Source organism: Protopterus annectens, chromosome 8.part0 (assembly GCF_019279795.1).
Source record: "Protopterus annectens isolate FY-2018-M chromosome 8.part0, PAN1.0, whole genome shotgun sequence".
Lineage (NCBI taxonomy): Eukaryota > Metazoa > Chordata > Ceratodontiformes > Protopteridae > Protopterus > Protopterus annectens.
In genome coordinates, this window is record NC_056741.1 from 1,019,091,099 (window position 1) to 1,019,118,214 (window position 27,116).

Consider the following 27,116-nt stretch of genomic DNA (forward strand, 5'->3'; position numbering starts at 1 on the left):
GCATCCATTGTGAAATTTAAAATGGACATCTGTTGCCGGGATGACCACCATGGCTATACAGGATGTAACGCCATCCCCATGCACAGAGGGACATCACACACAAGGTGTCTGGGCATGGCCACAGCTTAAATTACACATCTGTGAACGTCTGTCCATCTAAAAGGGGCCCTGGGCATGCTCACACATTAGCAGTTGCAAGGGCCATCTTGCATGCAGATGGAGTCAAAACCAAGGGCAAGTGGGTATCCCCCATCCCAGAGTGGTCACAAAATGCAGTGACCAGTACACATCGCTGCCACCCGCTGTCACAGGTGCAGATCAAAATGCACACCATAATCTTGTCCCCTCAGAATCACCATGTCATTGCTGCAGCTCACCCATACATTAAAAACACCATGTGACACTGGTGGACTTCAGGGGTCTACACCTGGGAAGTACACATGTACTGACAGGGTTCCAACAGATGCATTGAATTATCCACTATCATGACCAGGTCAGCTCAAGACATCCCAGGGGCCCTGACAAGTTTTGCTGTACCCCCAACACACATTTTTGGATATGTAAAACATGTGATTTTTGGATGGGGCATGGACCACACACAACACATGTACATAGCTGCCTTTGCTGCCCTTCAGAAAGTGGCCTGCAATCATACACATGCAAATGGAAGGTGGGTCCATGTCTGTTGATGCTCACAACGGGATAGAATGTTGACAGGGACACTTTCCCCCTGTTGCCCATGACACCCGTGATATAAACCACATTTCATGTGTTATGTATGTCAACACACATGTCCACCAATAGCAATGCATACAAACATGGCAAAGGAACACTTAGGACACACAGGGCAATCTGTACTGTGCATGCAGCAACCATGCATGTGCAGGGGCCCGATTTAACACAGCTGTCCCTAACTACAACAGGTGAAATGCAGCCCATCTTTGACACCTGTTTTGGTGACATACAGACAGTACAGTTGGTTGTACATCACATATGGAGGATGTGTGTAAAGTGGTGATCCACCTGTGAAATGTGTCCCGGGACTCACAGGTGTGTCACACCATCCTACATGCCATGTAAAAACATCGCTATGTCACTGTTACTTGAGTGATGACATAAGCATACACGGGGGTCAGGTGTTACCAACTTTTGTCACATGACACCTGTACCCGACATCCCCCCATGTGCGCCACACAATTGCCAGACATGCTTGGACACTTTGGGACTTTGCTGCATGTCTATCAACCCTCACATATGGCAGGTGTATCTTGCACTGCCATTTGTCGCTGTGACAAAATGCCACATATGGTGGGGACTACGTCCCAGTTCACATCCCTGTACACCATTGAAAATCTGTACATACTGCAGTGTGGAAAGCAGGGCGTCGGAAGTGGGTGCATCACAAAATCGGCTATCCTACACACATATCTGGTCCCCAAAGGTGTGTGTGTATGTAGGGTGTCTGGTGCTTGTGTGAGGGTGTATACCATACTGTAAACAGGACCCTAACCCCTCATGGTGATAGTCTACTACCTGTTGATGCCATGGTCCCAGCAACTGGCTACCTGTGCATGCCCCTTCTCTGTGACGCATGTGGGTGCAAAGTACTGTGGGGGTGATGACCAAAAGGCAGGGTCACCTCACACTAGGGGGTGTGGTTATATGCAGACCCGTGGTGGCCATGTTCCTGACTGTGACAGGGTATTACTGTAAAAGTGTGGCCTCATGCTATAAAGTGGCCTCTAACTCATCATTGGCCAGCCCATGTGTCCCCCCCTGCACCATGTCAACATACCTGTAATGTTTCCCGGTATGTATGTCACATCTCTTTTCTGTAGCCTGTTCAACTGACCACATGCTTCAGGTGCAGTATAGGGGGACATCTGTGTTTTACTTTCCAACAGTCAGGTTGGGGGTATGTTTAGCATGCTGATATTGCCATATGTCCTTAGTACTCCACAGTTACACAGGGGGGACTGCAAACACTGCTACCTGTAGCACATGCCAGTACACCATAGGAGGGAACCAGGGCATCATTCCAACATGCTGTTTTTTGTAACCCATACTGTGAACATATCACAATGCATGCTGCACCTGGACTACATGGTATGACTGGTGCTTTTTGGGTTCCCCCCAGTACACCCCCCAAATGAAACATCACATCCCTCATATAAACACAAAATTTGAACATCACTTTCTTTCATTGCATAACCCATTGAGCATTCCCTGCCCCCTGGGGGGATCGGGGACCAAGGCTTATCTTGCAGGTGTTGTTTGCCGGGGGATGGCGCAAGGTCATCATTGGGGGTAAGTGCGGGATAAAGGGAAATGCTTTCTGATGCTTTGGGGGTTTTGGGGCACCAATGGATGACATCATGGGGGGGTTTGATTTGAATGGACATGTCTGTTCCTTGCATGTGGGTGTTGGGGGCCCAAATTTGTTTTTGCTGTGCATGTATGTGCCACAGTTCTGTCTTTTGTGAGGCCTACACAAATTATGGACAGCTCAGATTGTACAGACCAGGTTGTACAGCCACTGGGGCCATGTGTCCTGTGCCTGCCAGGGGTTGCACGGGCACTACCAGCAGAGGTACAGAATGGCTACTGTCCAACAACAGGGCCACTAACCATGCCCCCACGGGAACATCCGGGGCCCGTCCACGGCCTGCTGTGACCTGGTGTGGACAGCGCAGCACCAGCTGCACTGCTACTGCTACCGGCACTATGGGAGTGGCCATGTGAGGTGGCACCTCACGTTGACCTGCACTAGGTGGTGTGGGGTCCATGTGTCCTCCCTCCCCCCTACCAGAGTTCCAGCACAGACAGCTCACCCCGGATTGCCATGAGGTAGATTCTGACCATGTCACCCATGCCTGCCCAGAACTCAGCAAGCTGCTGTTGAGCACCTGCCAATGCCTGGATGTTGTTGTTTGGGGAAATGATAGCAGCCCTCTGCAGCCTCTGCCCTTCTCTGTTCTGCCTTCAGCATGTGCCTGGGGCCATTACAGTCTGGAACATGCTGGTGATCCCGCTGCGCACTATTCCTGCAGGTGCATGTCTGGGGGTTCCTCAAGCAGCACCAGCCACATGCCTGTGTGGCACATCTGCAGTCAGTATACTGCCACCATGGGGTGGGGACACACCTTCTGTAGCCACCACGTTCCTGTCAGCTAACAAAATGCTGACTGTCCTTCCTCTATGGCCACTGTAGATGGGTATGTGTTGGCAGCTGAACTGTGTGTGGGGGGGGGGACATAGCTGGGATGGCAACCATTGGCACAGATTGCCCTGACATCCCTGCCTGTACCTCTGCATATGTTCATCACTGCTAGCATCTGTGGGGACACTATCAGATGGACCAGAGGGGCACCTACATCACCTGTGAATGCAAAGAAAGACTCTAAATTACAATGAAAACACACTGACACACACACACACACACACACAACCCACTGACACACCATGCATGTGAGATGACAGATGGCATGCATGCTTTTTCAGCTGACAGCATGCAGCTCAGACATCAATAGTGTTTGTAAGCATACCCCTGGAATGCCCCTACAGCAGGCAGGTGTCAACATTATCCATGCAATTCACCATCATGGTAGTATGCATGCATCCCTGATACACCATGTGGACAGAACAGGATAACAGTACACATGGCTGATGTGGCCTTGACATGTAATCTGCTGCGTGTGCATTAACATGCATGCATGATGCCAAAGGTGTCCCGACACATTACAGGGTGTACTGGGATCACATTGCGGTTGTCCATATGCCCTACAGATAGAATGCATGTTGAACAAATGTGCATGGGCATGGGAGGGACTTGAGCCTCTACATTGCTGTACAGGGGTGTACAGACACTGTGCCCTTCATGGCATCATGAGGTGTCATTTGCTAAACAATCATGTTATTCACATTGCATATCCAGAACTCATCATACCCATGAATACCTGTGGTTGTGACCGATGTGAGGTGATAAAACCAACCCTGCTTGTCATGTACATCATGGGGGACATCAATGACACCCCCCCTGTGCACAGATTTGGGGGTGGCAAACCCTTCCACAATGCGGACACGTACCATTTACAATGACAGTGTACCATCCCGGTGCACCTAACATATGCCAGGGAGGGGGTCAGTTTGTGGCCTTTCACGTCGTGGTCTTGAATACACCATATGTTTTGCACAACACAGTTCAACACATTTATGGGTAAAGTATGAATCCCCTATTGCACAGGTTTAGGATGTGGGAAAATCACCTGTACAAATTGGCTATACCAATTGGACCTGTGTGGACAAGTGGGACGGGTGTACCACATTTTTTTCCCTTTGTCTATGGTTCTTGCCTCCCCCATGGCCATGTGTGCAATGTGTTTTGTTGTGATCCATCTATACCGTCTGTGTTGTATTGACTAACCCCTGATTGGAATGTCACCTACGGGGATGAACAACATGATTTGGTTTTGGGGTATGGGGTTTTGGGAAATTTGGCAATATTTCAACCAAAATGGGGTTTTGCTCAAAATGCAGTAACACACAAATTTTAAACCCTTGCAGGGCATATAACACAATGGGGAAGCCTGTGGGCCCCTATCAATGCTACTTTACTGGTTTGTAACAATTTTGTTCCCCTGTATAGTACATATGTCCCTTTAAAACCCCCACCTTGTATGCCAGGGACAAATTAGCAAGACAAAAATGAGCATTTTGGACATTTCAGTTGATATATTGCACAGGGTGCCTGTGTATGATGGGTGATGTGACCTTTATCCATGTATTAACGGCCAATGGCAAATAGATCTATGTTTGCTGCCTGTGATGCAGTCTCCCTGAATGGACTTTGGTTTGGGCCCCCAAGGGGGACCTGTTGGGTGACCAAACGTTGAACATTATCCTGATGTTGGCCCGGGTAAGTGGGTTCCCCATTCCTTCAATGCAATATGCCATTTTGCAACCCTCCCCTTCAAACCCCTTTGCAAAAAATGGGGACAAACCCTTGATGGGGACATTAGGGCAACTGTGACATATTCTCTTACAACTTAGAAATTTCTAGACTAATATTTGCATCACATGGGTTTTACGGAATGTGCACGAAACCAAATGATGTATCATTTAATGACTCCATTCCTTGCTATTTCCAGGGCAGTTTAAGGGCACCCACAATATGGGCAGAATCTGGACATCCCGAAAAATTTTACATTCAGAGGTATGGTGCATACACATAGCATAAAGCATGTGTTTTCCCTACCTTCATATGTTGTTCATTACATGATGTACATGACACATGCCATGGGTAACTCCATATGTTCAGTACGACTTACCAGGAATGGGTCATTTTTGGGAGAACCCACCTCCACGATGGAGTAGTGTTTGTGGGGGCTTTTGGGGGGGTTTCCCAGATGGCCAGACTCCCTGTGGTTAGTGGGGTGGGTTGGGGGCCCCCCGTTCCCCCCGTTTCCTTTGGCATTGCAGTGGGAGCTGTTTTGCAAATATCAGGTTGCATGCTGCATCTGGAGGTGGTTTTGGCCCTTATTGACCCCCTCCCAAGATTCCAAGGTCACCCTGCTGTGATGCTGTCAATGGCTAAATAACACCTGTATTCATGGGTTGGATTAGACTACCTTCCGGGTGTTGCTGGGGGGTGGGCCCCAAACTTTAAACATGATAAGGTGACAGGCAATTTCAAATGTAAGTATCTGTGTCATTTCTATACATCCACAGATTTTTCAAATCAACATACACAACAGCTCTTATGTGTCACACATTAACACCCATAGCATTTGGATACATCCCCATAAGTGGTACCCCTTTGTTCCCCTTTTGTATGGCTCCATGTGGGGTCTTTTCCCCTGGTTTCTTTCCACACCATGTGATTTTCCCCGTAACTGTTGACCTTAGTTTTGGGTTGTCACATATAAACAGACACAGCCTTACTGGCTTGCATGACAATCACCCGTATGCATGGAAACCTTTCTGCATCTGTTTTGCCATAGACTCACACTGTTTTTAATTTCAACACCCCACGGATGGGGTGTTGCACTTGTAGACTGGGCAATGGCTAGTGGACCATTCAAAGGGTTATCAGCTTAACATTTGGGTGGGTTTCCTGCGTACAAACCCATTCCCGGAGGGGATCAGTGACACATTACTGTCCAGAAGTTGTACTCATCTACCATACGGCCATCACACCAGTAGCGGGATGAATTGCAGCTTGTGGACAGGGGGGCATGGTATGGGGGGGATGTCACAGGATGGGACAATCTGTCCACATGTCCACCAAGGCCCATACGAGCTTTCAGATCACTTGGACATTACACAACACAAATTGGCATTTCTTAGCAAGGTGGATACATCCAACTGGAGGTGAGTAGTAGGGTGGGTTTCCCTCCAGGGCCCCACCCAGGTGATGTTATTCAAAATTTTGGGCAAGTCTGTTTGCCTTCCAAAGACTCCGTGCTATGGTACCACCCCTTCATGTTGGGTACCCCGGTGACTACCAAAGGGAGGGGGAAAGTCCCACCAGGGAGGTGTTCCAACCCTAACAATGTCCTATGTTACCACGCCAGGTTTTCAATGGGTTTGGGGTATTCCCAGTGGTGTCATTGCGAACACCACCAGAATGTGCACATTTACCTTCACCCCAGCCCTTTGTATGGTTCCAAAATGTGACCTTTGCCCATAGGCTGGCCTTCACATCCTACATACACAGATGGGAATTTGCGTGTGGTATGGGCTACAATTGGGGACAACACATTAAACCCTTTTCTGAGCTGGGACCTGTGTTGCACATGTACTGTAGCACCTTTGTATTTTGGGCTGCAAAACCACTGTAGAACACTTGTGACAACAAAGGCATTTAGCCAACATCCCTTCGTCTTTTAACTGTCTAACATCTCTTATAATGGTTAGGGCTTTCAGACCAACCCGGAGGCTGTTGCCAAATATGCTGTTGTCAACCTTGTGGGTTTTAAACCAACACCCTATCTTTGATGGGCACTCCACTTTTTGACCTTGGGTGTTTAACACCTTGTTTTCCCCATTTAACCGCCTCACCCCCGTTGCCATACACCACTTCTGTACAAAAGTGTTACACACACCACTACCTGTAGACATGGTGGTTTAAGGGATGCCCCCTGCCAAAACCGGCATTTCCTTCATAGATGACTATGTTCATGTCAAAGAGCATTTTTGTACACAGTCAAGCACCCCCCAACATAAAAAAGGTGGGGTGCCCTTGCACCCTGTGGGGGATATGTCACCAACCCGACTCACCTACAGTCATTATGTGCAAAATTGGAATACCCCCCATTAATAGTCAATGATCCCCCCCACGGCCACAAAAAGCACCTTGACAGACCCTAACCTTTTGTGGGGACCAAAGCGCCCAAACCCAAACACAAACACCCTTACCCCGAGGGCCCATCCTCAGAATGGGTGTCATAACTACACAACCACCTGCCTGGGACGGGGGGTCACACTGCTGTTCCACTCACAGGCTCCAAGGGATATCATTTAAACCTTGTCAAAAATGGTTCTGCAACATAAATACACACATGCCACAAGTCACGGATATTGCTCACTTTCCTGTTTTTTATGAGGTATTAGGGGACAATCTCAGGGGCATAATGCCCACCTGTTGTGCCCGTTTGTCCAAACCCCGGGGCTTTTGGGCATGCCTTTACCCTGTTAAAACTTTCATAAAAGTTGCCATGTTTGTGCATTTCCCCACTGGCCTCCCCTTTTCCCCGCCCATTCGGGGACGTTCCCCACCCGTATGGGGGTAATCACATTTACCTTTCCATACCCTGTCTTTTTTTTTTTTTTTTTTTTTTTTTTTTTTTTTTTTTTTTTTTTTTTTTTTTTTTTTTTTTTTTTTTTTTTTTTTTTTTTTTTTTTTTTTTTTTTTTTTTTTTTTTTTTTTTTTTTTTTTTTTTTTTTTTTTTTTTTTTTTTTTTTTTTTTTTTTTTTTTTTTTTTTTTTTTTTTTTTTTTTTTTTTTTTTTTTTTTTTTTTTTTTTTTTTTTTTTTTTTTTTTTTTTTTTTTTTTTTTTTTTTTTTTTTTTTTTTTTTTTTTTTTTTTTCCCCCCCCCCCCCCCCCCCCCCCCCCCCCCCCCCCCCCCCCCCCCCCCCCCCCCCCCCCCCCCCCCCCCCCCCCCCCCCCCCCCCCCCCCCCCCCCCCCCCCCCCCCCCCCCCCCCCCCCCCCCCCCCCCCCCCCCCCCCCCCCCCCCCCCCCCCCCCCCCCCCCCCCCCCCCCCCCCCCCCCCCCCCCCCCCCCCCCCCCCCCCCCCCCCCCCCCCCCCCCCCCCCCCCCCCCCCCCCCCCCGCCCCCCCCCCCCCCCCCCCCCCCCCCCCCCCCCGCCCCCCCCGCCCCCCCCCCCCCCCGCCGCCCCCCCCCCCCCCCGGATGTTATGCAAAGTGGCTAATGGAGGGACAACCAACACAACCTTGAAGGGGTTGGGGGCATACCCCATAATCCCCAATTTTTCTTTGCCCCTTCCACACCTTTTTGCATACCCCCACAGGTCCCTCAGGCACTGACACACACACACACACAGACACGCACACTGACACACCATGCATGTGAGATGACAGATGGCATGCATGCTTGTGATACAGCTGACAGCATGCAGCTCAGACATCAATAGTGTTTGTAAGCATACCCCCTGGAATGCACACTACAGCAGGCAGGTGTCATATCATTATCCATGCAATTCACACGATCATGGTAGTATGCATGCATCCCCGTGATACACCATGTGGATCAGAACAGGATAACAGTACACATGGCTGATGTGGCCTTGACATGTAATCTGCTGACGTGTGCATTAACATGCATGCATGCATGCCTGACACAATGGTGTCCTGACACATATACAGTGCTGTACTGGGTATCACATTGCAGTGTTGTCCATATGCCCTACAGATAGAATGCATGTTGAACAAATGTGCATGGGCATGGTAAGGGACTATGAGCCGTCTACATTGCTGTACAGTGTGATGTACAGACACTGTGCCATTGCATGGCATCATGAGGTGTCTATATTGCTAAACAATGCATGTTATGTACGCATTGCATATCCAGAACTACATGCATACCCATGACATACCTGTGGATTGTGACCTACGATGCTGAGGTGTATACACACCCAACCATGCTATGTCATGTGACAGGTCACTGGAGGACATACAGATGACACCCCTGCATGATGACTACAGAGTGTTGGCTGCCTGGCAACCATATCCACACATAGCGGACGTGTCACGTCACCATTTCACATATGACATTGATGTACCATGCACACAAGGTGCACAGCTAACAGTGATGTCCTACGATGGGAGGGGAAGAGTACAGTTTCTGTGGTCTGGTGTCACTGTCAGTGGAATCTGTGAAGGTGACTACCATCATGTTATGACACAGACATCATGTTCAACACATCGTATGAGGTACATGTCACTGACACCTCCACTAACTGTGCACAGGCATTTAGGATGTGCAGCGTACCACATCACCTGTACAATTGGTCTAGTACAGCTGTAATTGGACCATGTGTGGACAGAGTGGGACAGGGTGTATCCACATTCCGTCTTCTGTGTGGCTATGTGTCTCTGACCATCCCCCATGGCCATGTGTGCACATGTGTTGGTCATGTATGTGATGGCCATCTATCACACGTCTGTGTTGTCCCATATGACATACACCCATAGATGCTGGATATGTCACCATCCACAGGGCTATGCAGACAACAGGTGTATGTGTGGTATGTGGGGTATGGGTTATGGGAAATTGTGACAATATTGCAACAAAAATGGTGTGTGTCTCAGACATGTCAGATGGAACATCACAATGTGTGAAACCATTGCAGGGACATATAACACAATGGTGAAGCCTGTGGTCTGCCCATATCAATGCTCACTGTGCGGTACTGGTTTGTGTACCACACATTTTGTTCCACTGTATAGTACATATGCCTCCATTGTAGAACACCTCCACCATTGTATGCACAGCTGGACACACATGTAGCAATGACAAATACTGTAGTTTCATGTCTGTGTATCATTTCAGTTGCATATATTGCACATGGGTGGCCTGTGTGGATGATGGGTGATGTGACCTGTATATCCATGTATCAACTGGCCACATGGCAAATAGATCTATGCTTTGACATGCCTGATACCGATGACAGTCTCACCTGCAATGGACTCTTGCCTGTGCGGCACACCAGAGGTACCTGTATAGGGTGACATAGCAGTATGAACATTATCCATGAATGTATGACAGCCACAGGGTGCACAGTGCAAGTTAACACATTCATCTGTACAATAGCATATAGTCAGCACGTGTGCATACCATACCTCTCAACCTCTTAGAACAATAAATGTGGACAAAGCCTATGATGGGGAACATATAGGGACAACTGTGACATATTTCTCTTACTAACTTAGAAATTTGCTAGACTAATAGGTTTGCATGCACATGGGTTTTACACGGAATGTGCAGTCGTAAACACAAATGTATGTTATCATTTAATGACTCCATTCCTTAGCTATTTGCCCGAAAAGGACAGATATTAAGGGGAACACACCGACAATATGAGGCAGACATCTGGACATCCTGCAAAGATCTGTACAGTTCAGAGGTATGGTGCATACACAGGGTAGCATAAAGCATGCGTGTCCACATACCTTGCATATGTTGCTTCATTACATGATGTACACTGACACATGCACGTACGTGGGATAAACTGGCCATATGTTCAGTACTGACTTACCAGGCAACCCCAGGCTCATTGGTTGGGAGACACCCACCTCCACGATGGCAGCTAGTGTTTGTGGGGGCTGTTCCGAGGGTGTTCCCAGACTGGCCAGTAGCTCCTCTGTGTGTGTGAGTGGAGGCTGGGTTGGTGGCCCACCACCTGTTCCACCTTGTTCCTTGGCGATTGCAGTGGCACGCTGTTTTGCATGACATATCAGGTCCGTGCAGTGTCTGCGCACCTGCTGGTAGGTGCGGTTGTGGCCGCCCCTTCATTGACCCTCCTGCGAAGATCCTGCCACAGGTCATCCCGCTGCTGTGCATGCTGTGGCACATGGCTAAATAACACCTCGTAGTTCTTATGGAGGTACGGGATTACGACATCATCTTCCAGTCGGCTGTATGCTGGTAGACATGCGTGTATGCGGCATTATCTGTCAGACATGATGAAGGTGACAGGTCACATTTACAGACATGTACAGTGATACTGCTGCACATACATTTCTAGTACATCTGCACAGTTATCTTTGCAAATCAACATGACACTAACATGACTGGCATTTATGTGTCACACACATGTAACACCCAGTATGCATTGGATATCATCCCCATATATGTGAGTGTCACCTCATTAGTGTTCCTACTGCATGTGATGTCTGTCTCCATGTGGGCATGTCTGTTTGCCTGCACTGGTGTTCCTACCCATCTACTCATGCCTGATGTATCCACAGTAATGCTGTTGACCTTGATTCTGTGGATATGTCACATATCAACAGACACAGCCTTACTGGACTTGGGCAGTGACAATGCACCAAGTATGCATGGAAACCTGTACATGCATCTGTTTTGCCATAGACCTCTACACTGTACTGTACAGCTGTTCCAACATCCTGCCACCGATCGCCCATGTTGCACATGTGATAGACATGGGACAATGGCTAGTCGGACGTCATTCGCAGGCAAGGTTATCAGCTATAACATGTATAGGCTGGGTTTCCTAGCTGTATCAGATACCCATTACGCCACCGTGAGGGGCATCAGTGACACATTACTGATCCAGATAGATGATACTACATCTACCATACGGCCATCACACCGTGTATGACAGGGATGATATGTGCAGCTATGTGGACAGGGCTGCATGGTATGGTGGGAGTATGTCAAAGGTATGGCACAGGGATCTGTCCAGCATGTGGCCATCCTAGTCGTAGGACGGTGGTTGTCCATGACGTATGTCTTTCAGATCAGGCTATGGACATGTAGCATGTCTAACAGCATAGTGTGGCATATATCTGTATGCAAGGTGGATAGCATGCTGCATACTGGAGGTGAGTATTGTGGAGGCTGGTATCGGCCATCCACGCATGGGCCCTACCCCTGGAGGGTGATGTGTATTCCAATATTGGTCACACGGGTGCTGTGTATGCCTGTCCAATGATCTCCGTGCTCATGGATACCACCCTGTCATGTCATGGGTACCTCGGATGACTGCCTAATGGGCCAGGGAGATGTCTCCAGCTCAGGGAGGTGTACTACACTACACCATCCCTAACACAGTGTCCATACTGTTGACCACAGCCTAGGTATTTCTTAATGGGTATGGGGGTATTCCCCTAGTGGTGTCATTGCTGATATCATCCACCAGAATGTGCACATATGTCACACATATCACACACACAGCCCATTCTGTATGTTGTTCGCAACACTGTGACAACTATTGCCCATAGGTCATGGCCATTCACATCCTCGCATACACAGATGGCTGACATTTGTCTGTGTGGTATGGGCTACAATGCGGGTGGGGTACAACACATTAACCCTGGTTTACTGTAGCTGACACCATGTGATATGCACATGTCACTGTAGCACCTTTAGCAGTTGTGATTCTGTCAACAGGCCACTAGTAGAACACTCCTGTGACATACAAAGGCATCTGTAGCCGAACATTCGTACTGTCTTGTACATCTGTACTAACATCTACATTGATAATGGTTCATGGACTTGCAGACCATACCTGGCAGTGTTCTGATGCGGTGCCACCAATCATGACTGTTGTCAACACTTGTGGGTTGATATTATCCAACACCCTATCTGTAATGTATGGGCATGCTCGGCACTTGTTCAGAGCTTCTTGGCATGTTATGAGCTACTGCTTAGTTTAGCACCCATTTCACACCGGTCCTCACAGGTACACTGTCTGTCCATACATTTCCAGCATGAGAACTGTACAACGGCTGTCGTACACACATCACTCACATACCTCGTGAGACATGGTGGTTTATACGGCGTGTCCACCTGGCACGTACCGGTGCTATTGCCTGTCACTATGATGACTATGTTGTACATGTGGCATAAGAGCTATTCTCATGTACACAGTCAATGCACACCTCCCAACATAAAACAGTACAGCCTGTGGGGGATGCACATATGCAGCCCTGCTGGGGGTTATAGTGTCACCAACCCTGACTGCACCTGACAGTCATTTGGGGATGTGCAACATTGGCAATGCACCCCACACATTACATAGTCCCACATGATCCCCACCACAGGCCACACATACAGAGACACCTTGTACAGTACCCCTCCATACTCTGTGTGGGCACCAATGACATCCCACATCACCAAACACAACCACACCAACCTATAGACCACAGACACGTGTGCCCATCACATACAGCCAATAGGGTGTCATAACATACACAACACACCTGCCTTAGGTGACTGTCAGCAGTCACACTGCTGTTCCACTCAGCAGGCTACACAAGGTGATAGTCACTTACATCCTGCTGTCAAGTAACTGGTTCTGCAACATAACCTATGCACACATGCCACAAGTCAGCAGGTATGATGTGACTCATCTTCCATGTTTGTGTGACTGAAGTTGTATCTCAGGCACAGACTACATGTGCAGGGACATGCAATAGCCCACCAGTGTTGTAGCCCTGATGGTGTGATCCAAGCCCTGGGAAGCATTTTGCGGTCATCTGGACCTGTTACCACTGTACTACCAATGACTGTGTCACTCCCAACAGTTCTCCATGCGTCTGCTGTCATTCCACAGGTGTCTAGTACACGTCCACTTTGACAGACCCAGCCAAACAACATGATGCTGTGGCACAGTTTACCTGCACCTGTCAGCCCTGGGAGTATGGATCACATGTTGGACTCTTGCTGCTTTTATACTGCCTGTCTTGCACAGTGTCCAATAACAGTCACCACCAGAATGGGAAATGGCTAGCGAAGCATGTGGTTATGTCACACAATACTTGACATCATCCTCTGTGACGCACGCAGACGAGGCACACCTGATACTGCACCACTTCAATATCTCTGCAGTGACTGGGATCTGCCTCTTGGCTCTGCAGAGCACACCTGCAATGACTGGTTATAGACAGACCGTACCTCTCAGGCACGTACCTGGACTGGCACACCCACTGCTGAGGTCTCCCCATATTCCACTATGTTGTACACACATCCCGGCTGGTTATTTAGCACAATGCATCACAGGTGCTCCACGTGCATGTAACTGTGTCTGGAACTACTGCTGCTACTAATGTGAGACTGACAGTAACCCACACTTAACTGTGATAGCCGCACATGTACTGACACATTAGGCATATGCTGTGCGTGAGTCATAACCTCCGCTCGGCTGGTTTGACCCATACACCACCTCCAGTATCCTTGACATGGACACTACCAACATGTGACTGCTGTTCCACACCTGGGGTTATCCCTTCATTGGTGGAATCCAGACATCTGCTACCCACCCTTGTTAGCCACATACCGGCACCACACACTTCATGGCATACACAGTAGATGAGTACTACAACACCAACTACAGATGTCGTATGACAGTGGTGGTTGTTGTCGTGACACACGTGCAGGTGGACAATGCACATGCAAACACTGAGACAGTGCACTTCAATAGCATGTACACAACAATATGGTTCATGCTATTCCACACAGAGCCATGTTGGTACACACTAGATTACAGACTACACTCTGGGGGTGCCATCCCACGGACATACTTTACAACAAGAGGTGCGGGCTGTTACACAGTGGTGTACATTCCCATGGGTGGGGTGACTCACTGGTCAGCCTCGGTAGGGCCACAGGATCCCTCATCACATACTCCATAACTAGCAACGTACACATTACTGTGACACATTCCGAGATGTACCACAAGGCATTATGGTGGTATGTCAGTAGTCGTATGCAATACCCACATCTGCTCACACATACAACTGTCACTCTGGAACATGACAGTAACAGGTGATGTTGGCAACATGCTGTCTGATGGCTTCAATGCTAACATTACACCCTCTCACTCCCTGCAGGGCCACATTCCTTGCAGGAACATTGCGGTGTATTTGCAGTCACACCTACACAGTACTGACCTGCACTCTATATGTCCTAGGACACAGGCCCCTTGTCACCCTACAATATCCCAGGCTGCAATGTCCACAGACCTCTGAACAGCATGTCTCCCCACTGGGACACCATATTCAGTAATAGCCTTGTACCAGACATTGTGGCCCCTGACTGGCACACAGTGACAGTAACACTCCACACAGGTGGTGCCAAAATGTACGACTGGGACTATTGCCCTACACACCTCACTGGACTGTTATGCACGGCTATAGGGCACATCACCATGGACATAATTCGCTGAGTCTTTGTTGTGCTCCAGTCCTTTGATGCCAGCTGGGTTGGTCTTGTTGGGGCCACAGCATGCCTCCTACACCTGTTGAACACCTTTCATACAGTCGCCAGAGTAGTGGATGATGACACGGGGGTCCACATGGCCTGCATTGTCCTCTCGCTGCCATTCAGCACCGTTCTCCATTCTGGTATTGACTAAATACACATCCACCTGCACATCACAACCTATGTCTCTGGATGTTATGCAAAGTGGCTAATGGATGGGACACACACACTGAGGGTGGCATACCATATCACATACTGCATTCCAGTTACACTTGGAATACCACAGTCCTCAGTCATGGGGCCCTCATGTTCGGTATATGTTTCCCTGAGGTACAGGCTACCACTGAGGGGACTTCCCTGCCTAGCTTTACAGACCACTGTATACACAGCACCATTGTTGCTCCACCAGCTGATACAGACCCCATCCATACGGGTGTCACTGTGATGGATACCGATATGAACATCATGGCCTCTACCTGCATGACACTTGGTATGAACATCACCTTTGCAGTACACCATCCACCCACTGGTTATCACATAGGTGTTAGTCTCCTACATACATGTTGCATTGGACATGTTTGTAAGACACATGTATGTCGCACACACTCCTGTGATTACCACATTGCCACTGTGGCGTGGATATCCTTTTACGTGTCCACACATTTCTGTACTAGGTGTGTAGCTGGTACGTAGGCACCCATTGTACCTCTGAACACCGGACTTATACACACATCCATGGGTACATCACCCCGCTTAGGGTGTACCTTACACAACAGCTTTACATAACTCAACATTAAAATGCCATGACGTTTATTGAGCTACGACTGTTACAGTTTGCGGCTTATGTACAGACCCCACATCTGTACACATTTGCGGACTACATACTCAGGGGTGACGTCTGCTGCAAAGACAGGGCCCATGTCTGCAAATATGTTTATGGATATACTCCACATACACGACATACACAATAGCAACTATGAGCATGGTGCTCATGGATATGTGCACACATGCAACAGTGTGTGGCATGTGCTTGAGGGTTGCATTCCCAGACTGGACACTCACCATGCTTTGGGACATGATTCCTATGTACATCACGCATGGACAGTCAGTAGCAGTGTTCATGTGATACCTCGCTTGGTGGATGGTGGACACATGTACGCCAGGCATCACTGCAGTGGCTGTACTGTGCAGTGATGCAGGTCACACATGGCTCTTCTGTTCACAGGACACTACCCTAGAGAGGTGCCACTGGTGTGCACACTGTAGTTGTTGTTACACATAGACTTGCCAGACTGCATGGTACCCCACTATGAACCCGTGGAGCTATTACATGTCCTTTGTGCATGGTTACTGGTATAGCCCTTCCAGTTAGATTGGCTGTCATGCTGTTACAATGTCCTGTGACTACAGGCCATATGTATACTGTTATTGTACACACCAATCATGTTCATGTTTGTCTGTCACATCTCTTCTGCTATTCTAGTATGGGAGTAATGTTTGCGTCCTTTGCAAATGCACAGAGTGGATTACATATTTATTTCATAGCTGTTTATACATATATTAATTACATACTACTCACATCCTTTGTTATGCATCATATGCCTGTTCTCCTGTGTAGCATATCTGATGTATCAATCTACTGTACTATACATTACATATGTTTTACACGGTACCCCATAATTCAAAGCATACTTGCACAGAGGGTCCACCTTAGACATGTCATTGATGTTATATGCCCATACACATGTGCACTGTTACAGTATATCTACATATACTATCCCCTGCTATGGCACGTACTTATTAGACATACCCTGCCACTGATGGCGGGTCGTATGACATTGTTCTGTTTAAAGCCGTCATGTTGCATCCCTTGTGGTGTCTGTGCTGTTTACCGTGTGGCCCACTGCTGGACACACATCTTCTACAAGCATTAGTATGATCAGCAAGACATAGATACCATCCCCCACTTTATGCATGGCGGACAATTTTAATTACTGCAAACCAGGCTATGCATACACTGACATTACGTAATACAGAACATAGTATACATACAGTTAGTGTTCTACATACCTTGATATCGTTCTGGTGTTTCATCTCTATCTCGCTCTTCTGTATCACACTTTCAACTGTTATACAGTATGAGCATACAGTTCGCATATCTGGCAAATCATCCTTATATATGGCTATACCTGCAACATGTGGTTTACTGCCGCCAATTGGTGGTCCGGTGTAACTAATTACATGCACATCAGCTGTGCAGCTACTCCATTCGTCAATTACATGGCAACAGTGGGATATAACTGAATTCTCCACTTGGGCGTTGGCCATTTGCCCTGCCTTCAGGGAGACGGCCTGAATTGTGTTTTGTTGTGTGTAATTGCAACTGCTATGTGTAGAGCCAAGTCTATTTTGGGGTCATGTCCCCCATGGATTGTGTGTGACGGCTTGAGTATGTAGTTCTACCTGTGACTGTACCAGTCATCCCACCCGTCTGATAAAGGACTTTTGCAAACACCTGTAACATCGCAGTTTGTTCCATTATATGACAGATACAATTTCGCATGGCGCCTTTAAATGTGTCTCTCACAAGGTATGTAAACGGTTCAGCAGATGTAATTGGCTAACTAGATGTTTGGGCTGTGGTTATGGTCTGTATTGCTATTGTTTCCAGTGTGGGGGATGTAGGCGGGTGTACATAGCATATACGGTTTTGTGGGGCTTGCATTTCTACGTAGTCCATCTATATGTGTGTGGGCCCCTTCCCTAATTACAGTGCTATCACTTAATAGACTTCTTTTATGGGAATTTACTTTGGGCCGTTGTTAATTGGTTTCTATATGGTATGCAGGTGCGATTGATACTTCCATACCTCCGGATGTATGGCGATATGTGCAGGGATATTTGCACAGATATTTGTCCCAGATATTTGCAGTCATTGCAGTGGTGTTGATGTCAGACCCCCTGTCACATGGCTTGCCACCTTTTCATATGGCCATAGTTGGACACTTGCAGGTCACACAGTGGTGTTTACAGGCTGACATATGGCCACGGTCAGTACACAGGATAGCACATACTTTTATCCTCATTACATACCAATTGTTCTTGGTCCTTCACTACTTATCGGTTTGCATGCAACATTTCCGTTTCTTACATAGAGGCATGAGTATTTCCTGCAACTATTGCATATTATTTGGGACATACTAATGTCCTAAACTCTCGGACAGTTGCCCTTTGTAATGTTTCATGTCAGGACACACCTGGCCAGGGGGGGCTGTCCCTCCCAATGTGGGACAGGTGTTTACCGCATGCCTACGGCTAGCTATACCCGCACCTACCGTAATCATCTACCTCTGAGTTGCCACCTACAGACACATATGCAGACACAGACATACACACTTTAGTCACACGGGAACACACATGGCCACCCTCAACACACACATATACAGGCTACATCACTCACAACCACAGTTGTACACAGTACCTACGTGGACCGCACTGCCGCCAGTGGTGACTACATGTCCTTACTATCGTCATATTGCTCACGGTTCTACTGTTCCAGTACTGTGTTCTTTCTGTCTTTCAGCCTCCTGGTTACGCGTGACAGTGTGTGACACGTTCCATAGTTGGCGGTATCCTGTTTATTTGTACCTCAAAGGTGTTTTGAATGTCGTCGACCTATCTATATATTTTCAGATGTCAGTGACCCCTTGTATATCGACATATATCACACTATCGCCCTTTCTATCTGTATTATATATGTGTAGATATATATATATATATATATATATATATATATATACATACATACCTCGGACAGGGGTGGTGATAGGCATGCTACGTCTTTCATTGTGTGTTTGTCAGTGTATACTGTGTTTCCTGGACTCCGCACGTTTGTGTCTGTACCTGTCACATTACACACCTGCCATAGGTTAAGTTTACCTCCCATCCCACTTTGCGAGGGACAGTCGCTCTTTGCGCAGTTGTGTCCTGCGACATATTTGTGAACATGGCAAATGTCCTGCGACTTTGGGACAAACATATTCCCTATAGTTTATGTCATAGTTGCATAACACACTTATTCTGTATCTGACCCACCTACATGTTACAGGACACGGAACACGTACCTGCGACCATTACTAGACTAAGCTTTTTATCTATGCAAAACACTGATGTTCTGATTTTCATCCTGGCTGGGTGTATGTGTCATCCTGCAGACATCTGGCATATGTCCCACATTGGTCATTTGAACTGTGGCAACCCTACCATACATACATCTTGCCTAGCAATAGTGTTGGGTGATTGTATACATGACTGCCTGTTCCACTCCTGGCAGTTGTCGTTTTACCCTTCAGAGCAGGTGCTATTTGTTCGGGGGTGACTAATGCTGGTGTCACCTGTTCTGTACATCACTGACCGTGATCTTCACAGTGGTCGGTGACGCTTAGCCCTGTTTCACGCATATTCGTATAGCCATATTTAAACATCGCTTACCAGCTGTGGGCAACGCTTATTCCTGCTAACGTGTGCTACACATATTCTGATGACCTGCATCCGGAATGCATTACCCGTGCCGTCGGGATTACGTTACATCCCTTGCGGGATGTGGGACCGGGAACATGCACCACAGTCACTGCATGTACCACTTGGACATTTGGGGGTTGTACACGAATTATGTAATTTCATATGTGCAGTACACTACAGCAGTTACTCCACACTACACTCACATGGATAACTCCATTAGTTTACAACTTGATGGGTCCAGTTAATGGTATGTCCATGTGATGTTTACTGGCTGTACTCCAGCACTGGGTATGTATAACACAATTAGCTACACCCGATAATTTGCTACACCTTCATACAACCGTGGATGCAGCATGCCGGGGTGACTAATGCCTGTCATGGGTACATTCCCTGCCTTGACACAACATCCATGATTACATTTTGTGGAGCCCCTCAGTAATGCGGTGGGTAATCCTTGATAGTGCTTACACACATGTGCTCCTGTGATTGCCTCTGCACCAGTATGCGACAGTTGCTTACTCGATGTTGTGGCGACGGGAGTCACTGTTTGCCCTGTTTGGAGTTTTGCCTCTGACAATCGGGCGTGTACCTACCGATTAACTGAGAACCTATACACACAGCACTGACAGATGCTGATAGGCACATCTACTGTTCAGTTGTTGACATTTCCTTGTTCCAATGGCTGTTGCGTGTACAATGTTTGAGGGCTGCCTATGTAGGATTCCACAGTGGGCCACCTATACATCACAATTTACAGTTAGTCATGTTTGTGTGCCATCCATGTTACTGTGTGTGCAGGTGGTGAGGGGTGTCAGTCCGTGGGAGCCTACACTGTCAAGGTATGTGCTATACATTCCCTCTTTGCCAAGGCATAGGCATATTTGGCACACCTCCGTCTGCCTACTGGGGCTAGTACAGTGTGTCCATGGTCTGGATCCCTCTGTGCCTGTGTTGGCCTTGGCACTTGCGGTGGGCTGTGAGGCCCTCCCCCATTTTGACCCTACTGCAGCTGTTTCCACAGGATCATATTATGTAGCATGGTACATACTGTGAAGATGTGGGCACACGTGCCTGTAGAGTACTGCAAGGCTCCACCAGATGTGTCCAAGCACCAGAACCATGATTTCAGCATCCCGAACACACGCTCTATGATGATTCTGGTTTGTGCGTGTGGCTCATTATGGCGTACTTGCATTGGTGTGTGTGCATTTCTGATGGGGGTCATCATCCACAGCTCCAGTGCATAGCCAGCATCCCCCACAAGGTGTCCTTGTGGGGTGTCCCCCCTGAAAAATACCTGATACAGCTGTGAGGCATGCCAGATATGGGAGTCATGGTAGCATCCAGGCCTGCCAGCACACACATCCATGATAATGCCCTGGGCATTGCACATGACCTGGCAGTTGGAGTGGAATCCCTTGCGGTTTATGTAGTGCCTACCATACTCACCGGGTGGTGACTTGATTTGTATGTGCGTGCAGTCTATCGCACCCAGTACCTCCGGGTAGTTTGCCACATGGTGGAAGTGACGCATATTGCTGGCCAACTCCTCCCGAGTTCGGGGAAAGTATATATGCTCATTGGCATGTGGTAACATGGCATCCAGGAACTGGTGTAGTACCCTGGATGCCGATGCCTGTGAGATCCCCATTATATCTCCAGTTGGCCTTTGAAAGGTACCTGTGGCTAGTATTCGCAAGCTTACACATACCTTAGTGTCCACTGGGATGGGTTCCCCTCTGTTTCTGGTTCTCAGGCGTGGCCGGCACAGCTCTACTATTTGCTGTAAGATGTCCCTGTCCACTCTGTAATGCTCTACTATCTCCAGATCATGTAGCCCCTGGTAGGTTACCCTTGGTCTGAACACTCTTCTCCTCCTCAGAGGCCTACGGTGGTTGTCGGCATCATCCTCCACAACACCGTCGGTCTGTAACACATGCTGATGAATCACAGCTATGGCAACTCCCAACATGTACATTTTAAAAGTTCCCCATCTGTTTTCACCTATGGTGCGGTGTTTGGGAATACACAGGTGTGTGTTGGGTGCTTTCACACTTTATACTGTTTTGCTGTGAACACTTGTCATAGGGTGTGCATGTACGATCGTGGCTACAGGGTATCTCCTGTGTTTTATTAATGGAACCACTATTGTGCTGCCTTTGGTGTTGCATTACATTTGGATGCCGTGAATTACCTCCGGACCTTCCGTTTACATTTGTGCACGTTACTCCTACCATTTGCTGGCATGCATCCAGCTGCCTGCTTTCATTTGTACTTTCCTAGACCTGACTTATCTTGCTTAATGTGTGCCATTGCTGATCTACTGTGGGTTTGCTTTGCTCCGCTATTACAGTTCTCCTATCTTTGCATTCCAGGTCCTCCCCTCCTTTCTTTGCAATCCTATGCCTCCCCTATCCTGTTTTGCAGGTTTCTGCATGCAGGCTTGTCTACTGCCGTCGATTGGCTGCCGTGAGTTGATTGGTGTTAATTGCTCATTAGTACGCCAATTACCCTGCTTCAGCATTTCCTTCTTTTCTTCCCCTGAACTTCCTGTTTGTGCTATTGTTCACGGCATGGGCATCCGCTTACCGGGTTTCGGGCATGATTTCATCCCCATACACATGCGCTTTCGGGCACCATGTGTGCTCTCAAGCTAAACGGTTCTATACCCTCCTCCCTACCCCTGTCCTGCAGCTTTGCTTAGCAATGGCCAGGCCAGATTTGCATTGCTCCAATGTGCTTACTGATATGGTGGCACACCCCTCTGCTGATGTCATGTATACACTCCTCGGTGTTATAGCACTGTGCCGTCAGGTACATCCTTAATCCGGTGGGACTTTTGCAATTCATTATTACCTGCCTCATTTGCATGGCATTGACTACTAATTCATAGTTACAGCGCCGAACACTGTCGTGGGCTCCTGGCAACCCTTGCACCTTGCTTGTGGTGTGCCATGCCTACCATTGCATATTATGGTGCAATCCTAATTTGTCTTTCATTGTGATTTTATGACATTTGTATATATTTCCTTTGTATTCCTGTTTGCACACACATGCCATGTGGTTGTACTGTGTGTTACTGTGGGCATGACGTTAAATGTTGTTTTTTAGGTGTTGTACATCTTTTCTTGTGCCATTGGCTGTATATTTCACCATTGGCATATGTTAACTTTGTAATACAGGAGTCTGGTCCACTTCCATAACTCCAATGTTCTTTTTGGGAAAATGTAAACCATGTTTTTTGGTTTACATTTCCATGGGCTTGCACTACGCCTGCACCACTTTGTGAATCACTGTATGCCTTCATTAGCATGGTGCGACACTGCGCATGGGGTGATTTGCATACCTATGCTGAGGGCTGCGTAGATCTGGCGTACGCCGGTAGTGCATGTAGTGTTGGTTCATACCTGAATCGCTCGGCGGACTTATTTGGCATTGTCCCGCATACGCTACGCCTGCGCCTGGCTCAGGCTTCATGAATCTGGGGGAATAAATAAATAAATAAAACATTAACAAGGAAGTTCTAATTTTGGATAGTATCTTTTCAGTACTACCACTTTATATGCACTTAAATTACTTTATCATTTTAATATCTTTTATTAAATTAACTTAGAGGTTCCTAAATAAGGAAAAAAATATTTTTTATTTTTAAATTAGAGTTTTCAAAAATTTGACTGGTATTATTTCTTTAGAAGGTAATGCATTTGTATATTTAGTGCAATGAATGTGTAAATGTATGTTACATTTTTATAAAACTCATAAATATGTGGACACAATATATTGCAAAAGTATGAATGGAACAACTTGCAGCTGTGTGCATTGCACTTTTGAAACATGTAAGCAATGACTAAATAGACAACCAGTAGGCTCTATGCAGTTAAGTTGGATGTTTGCTTTTATAACAAAAGTGCACAATTCTTCCTTAGATTTGCAGTACAGTAAATACAGTGACATACTGCATAAATGAAATACACAGACACCACAACTAACAGTAACAAGAGGAGGTAGAGCATGATTGCTCTTGATAACAGCTCCCTACATATCACAAAAGAGCACTTTGTGCTGAACATGGAGTGCTACAGAATGTTTGCCAACAGTGCTGGGTATGGCATACAAGCCTTGACCAAAACACTTTGTACTCGATGAGGAATAGCTAGAACAGTACAGATATGACAAAAAAAAAAAACAATATCCCACATGGTATTCAACACCAGGACAGAGTCACGTAATAATACAAATTACAAAAAATAAAAAAAGAGCACAACAGTAAACCTGCTACATACATGGGATGAGGAATGCAACAAAGGCACAAGGTAGTAAACACAATGGAAAAACTACACCAGACAGGGACACTGATGAAAAATGATTAATAGTTTTATAGGAAGATTCGACATGCTAAAAAAAAGAAAATATTCTACCATGCGAGTCTGTTCAGTTACGTAGTGTCTCACTTAATTCACATCTGTGTCCTCTCCATAACATGTAATGGCTTTCCTCCTTTTTCTAACACGTTTGTTTATTGCTTCTGGTGTAGATTGCATCTCATTCTGAGGATGAACCTATTAATATAGGAACCATTCTCTACAGGAATACATTTGATCAACCTGGATTCCCCTCCATGTTATAATGACTTGTTAGATCTCAGCTAGTCCATGCGTTTCTGTCACTATGTCTATCACTGTGCCACTGTCACTCTGTGTCATTGTCTCTTTGTGTTACTGTGCATGTCCCTCCATCACGCTGTCACTGTTTCTCTCTGATATGGTGCAAGCCACACTCATTGTCTCTCTCATTCTTTACTTCATCTTTGTTATGATAGCCACCATGTTAATTATCCTGGATAATAAATTAAGTTTAATTCTATCAGTCTACAGTGATAGTTTCTGAAGCCACATGACCTTAATTAGGTAAAGAATGCAGAAAAAAATTCAGTGCTTTAGGTAAGGTCTATGCAAGACACGTAAATGGAGTTAAAAATCACCCCCTTGTTATGTGATACTATAAGTCTTGCTGGATGTCCCAATATGCATATTACCTTGGTGAATGCCATTCAGAATTTGTTTGGCTGATCTCCCCTTCCTTTATCATTTCTATTCACAACAGTTTTTTGATTTTAGGTTCCTTAACTAGATGAACAAAAGTTAAGTTGTCTTGTACATAATGTGCAGACTCCACGTCCCCAATCCCTGAACCAGTATGTGCTTTTGTGGTATACTTCCATCTGTTCTCCTCAGACCCCAATTTAGCCTGGGTACGACACAAAGACAAAAGTAATACTTTACCAATTTCCTCTCCTGCTTGTCACCTTCACTGTAAACACTAGTAATGGTGCTTTCAATTCCATATACACTACATATCTAGGCTTTAACAGCACTTCCTTTGTCAACATTCTCTATATACTTCAGAAGAATTAGAGCTTAACTGGTTTGTAAAAATATCATTGACTAGTCTGTAAAAATACCAGCAAAACAATCAAAATTTCAAAATAATTCATGCTGATCATTGATCTAAGTATTATATTGTCCATGGGAGGCTCATGGTACTGGATGCTGGGCTGCCATCCCCCACATAAAGAAAAAAAATATTTGCTCTTTAAATTTATTTCTGCATTATAAAATAATTGATTTAGCAAAACCAGTACAGTTACCAAGATGTGAACTATGTCAGGAGTGGTATTCTGAAATCTTCCACTGAAAAATCACCTTACATCTATCTCATGTGTGAATTGTTAATCATTCCTTAATACAGCACTTTCTTCCCTCAGCAGAAGGCAAAAAACTTCACAAGAAAGTGGTTGATTGGGCTGGTTTATGAAGCATTTCTAATGGCTCAGGCTGCCTCAGTTGACAGGCTCAGACTGAGGCAGCCTGAGACTGAAAGGACAAGATGTAAATAATGGACTACTGTCACAATATGAACATAGGAGCAAGTTTAATTTAATTTTTTTAACCTAGTGCTGCATGTGCCTCTTATCTAGCAACCCACTAAATACTTCACTGCCCTGAAACCCCCCTGCACTACAAAACATACTACACCCAAGCACCAAAACTAGAGTCGTCCCATCCAATCAAAAACAAACTCCTATTAGATGTGACCAAAGCTAATAATTCCATAGGCATATCCCTCTATAGCAACACTATTGGCAAACATTGGAACAACCCCTCCCACATCTCAGCCACAACTTACATTGCCTCCTTCAAGAAGGCCTTAAAATCCCACCTACAGCAATCATGGTTCAGTAACTATGACAACCCTGATTAATTTCTTATACTTCCTACTGTTCTATTACCACTTCCCTCTCTCCCAGCAATTTGCTACTCTCACTAATGTACCTCTTCCCTCCTCAATCCTAGTTTCAACAACCCCTGCATCCCACCTTCCTATGCCAACTTGTATTTCATTCTTAACCTTAAAATCTACCTACTGCAACCTGGCTCAGTAATTGTGAAAACCCTGATTAATCTTTATACTACCTACACCTCTCCACCAGCTTTCTCTCTCTCAGCACATTACTTCCCCACGAATGCACCCTTTCCTTTCTATCTTCTACTTTAATTTACCTCTCACCCACCTTTTATATTTATTTGCATTACATCGTTAGCATTGAGATCCTGTGAATCTGCATGGTATACTAAATATGTAATTATTCACAATTCTAGAACATATATAAACTGCTACAAGTCAGATATTTTTATTTATTTATTGCATTTGTTTAGCAGGAAAGTCCACTGGGCCTAGGAAGAGTCCGATTTTAGTGGAAGCCCGGGGGAGAAAAGCTCCACATTAATTACATACAAAAGTTAAAAAAATATTAATGCAAAGGAGATTTTATGCAGAATTATCAGAATATTAATACATAGGACATTTTCAGCAGAATTATCATTTCGTTAATTACATACAAGTGATCCTTTATTACATGCAAGAATGAAACATATTGATACATAGAATGTGTTTTTTTAAGCAAGTAATAGCAGAAACAGCAATACGGTTTTACAGTTGGGTAATGATGCCATATATTCTAGAGTAGCATGAATATGAACATGTTTGTAGAGTTCGTAGCTGAGCTCAGGGCAGAGAGGAGGTGCACTGAAAGGCTGTAGGATGAAGAATACAGTCCAGGTGACAACTAGGA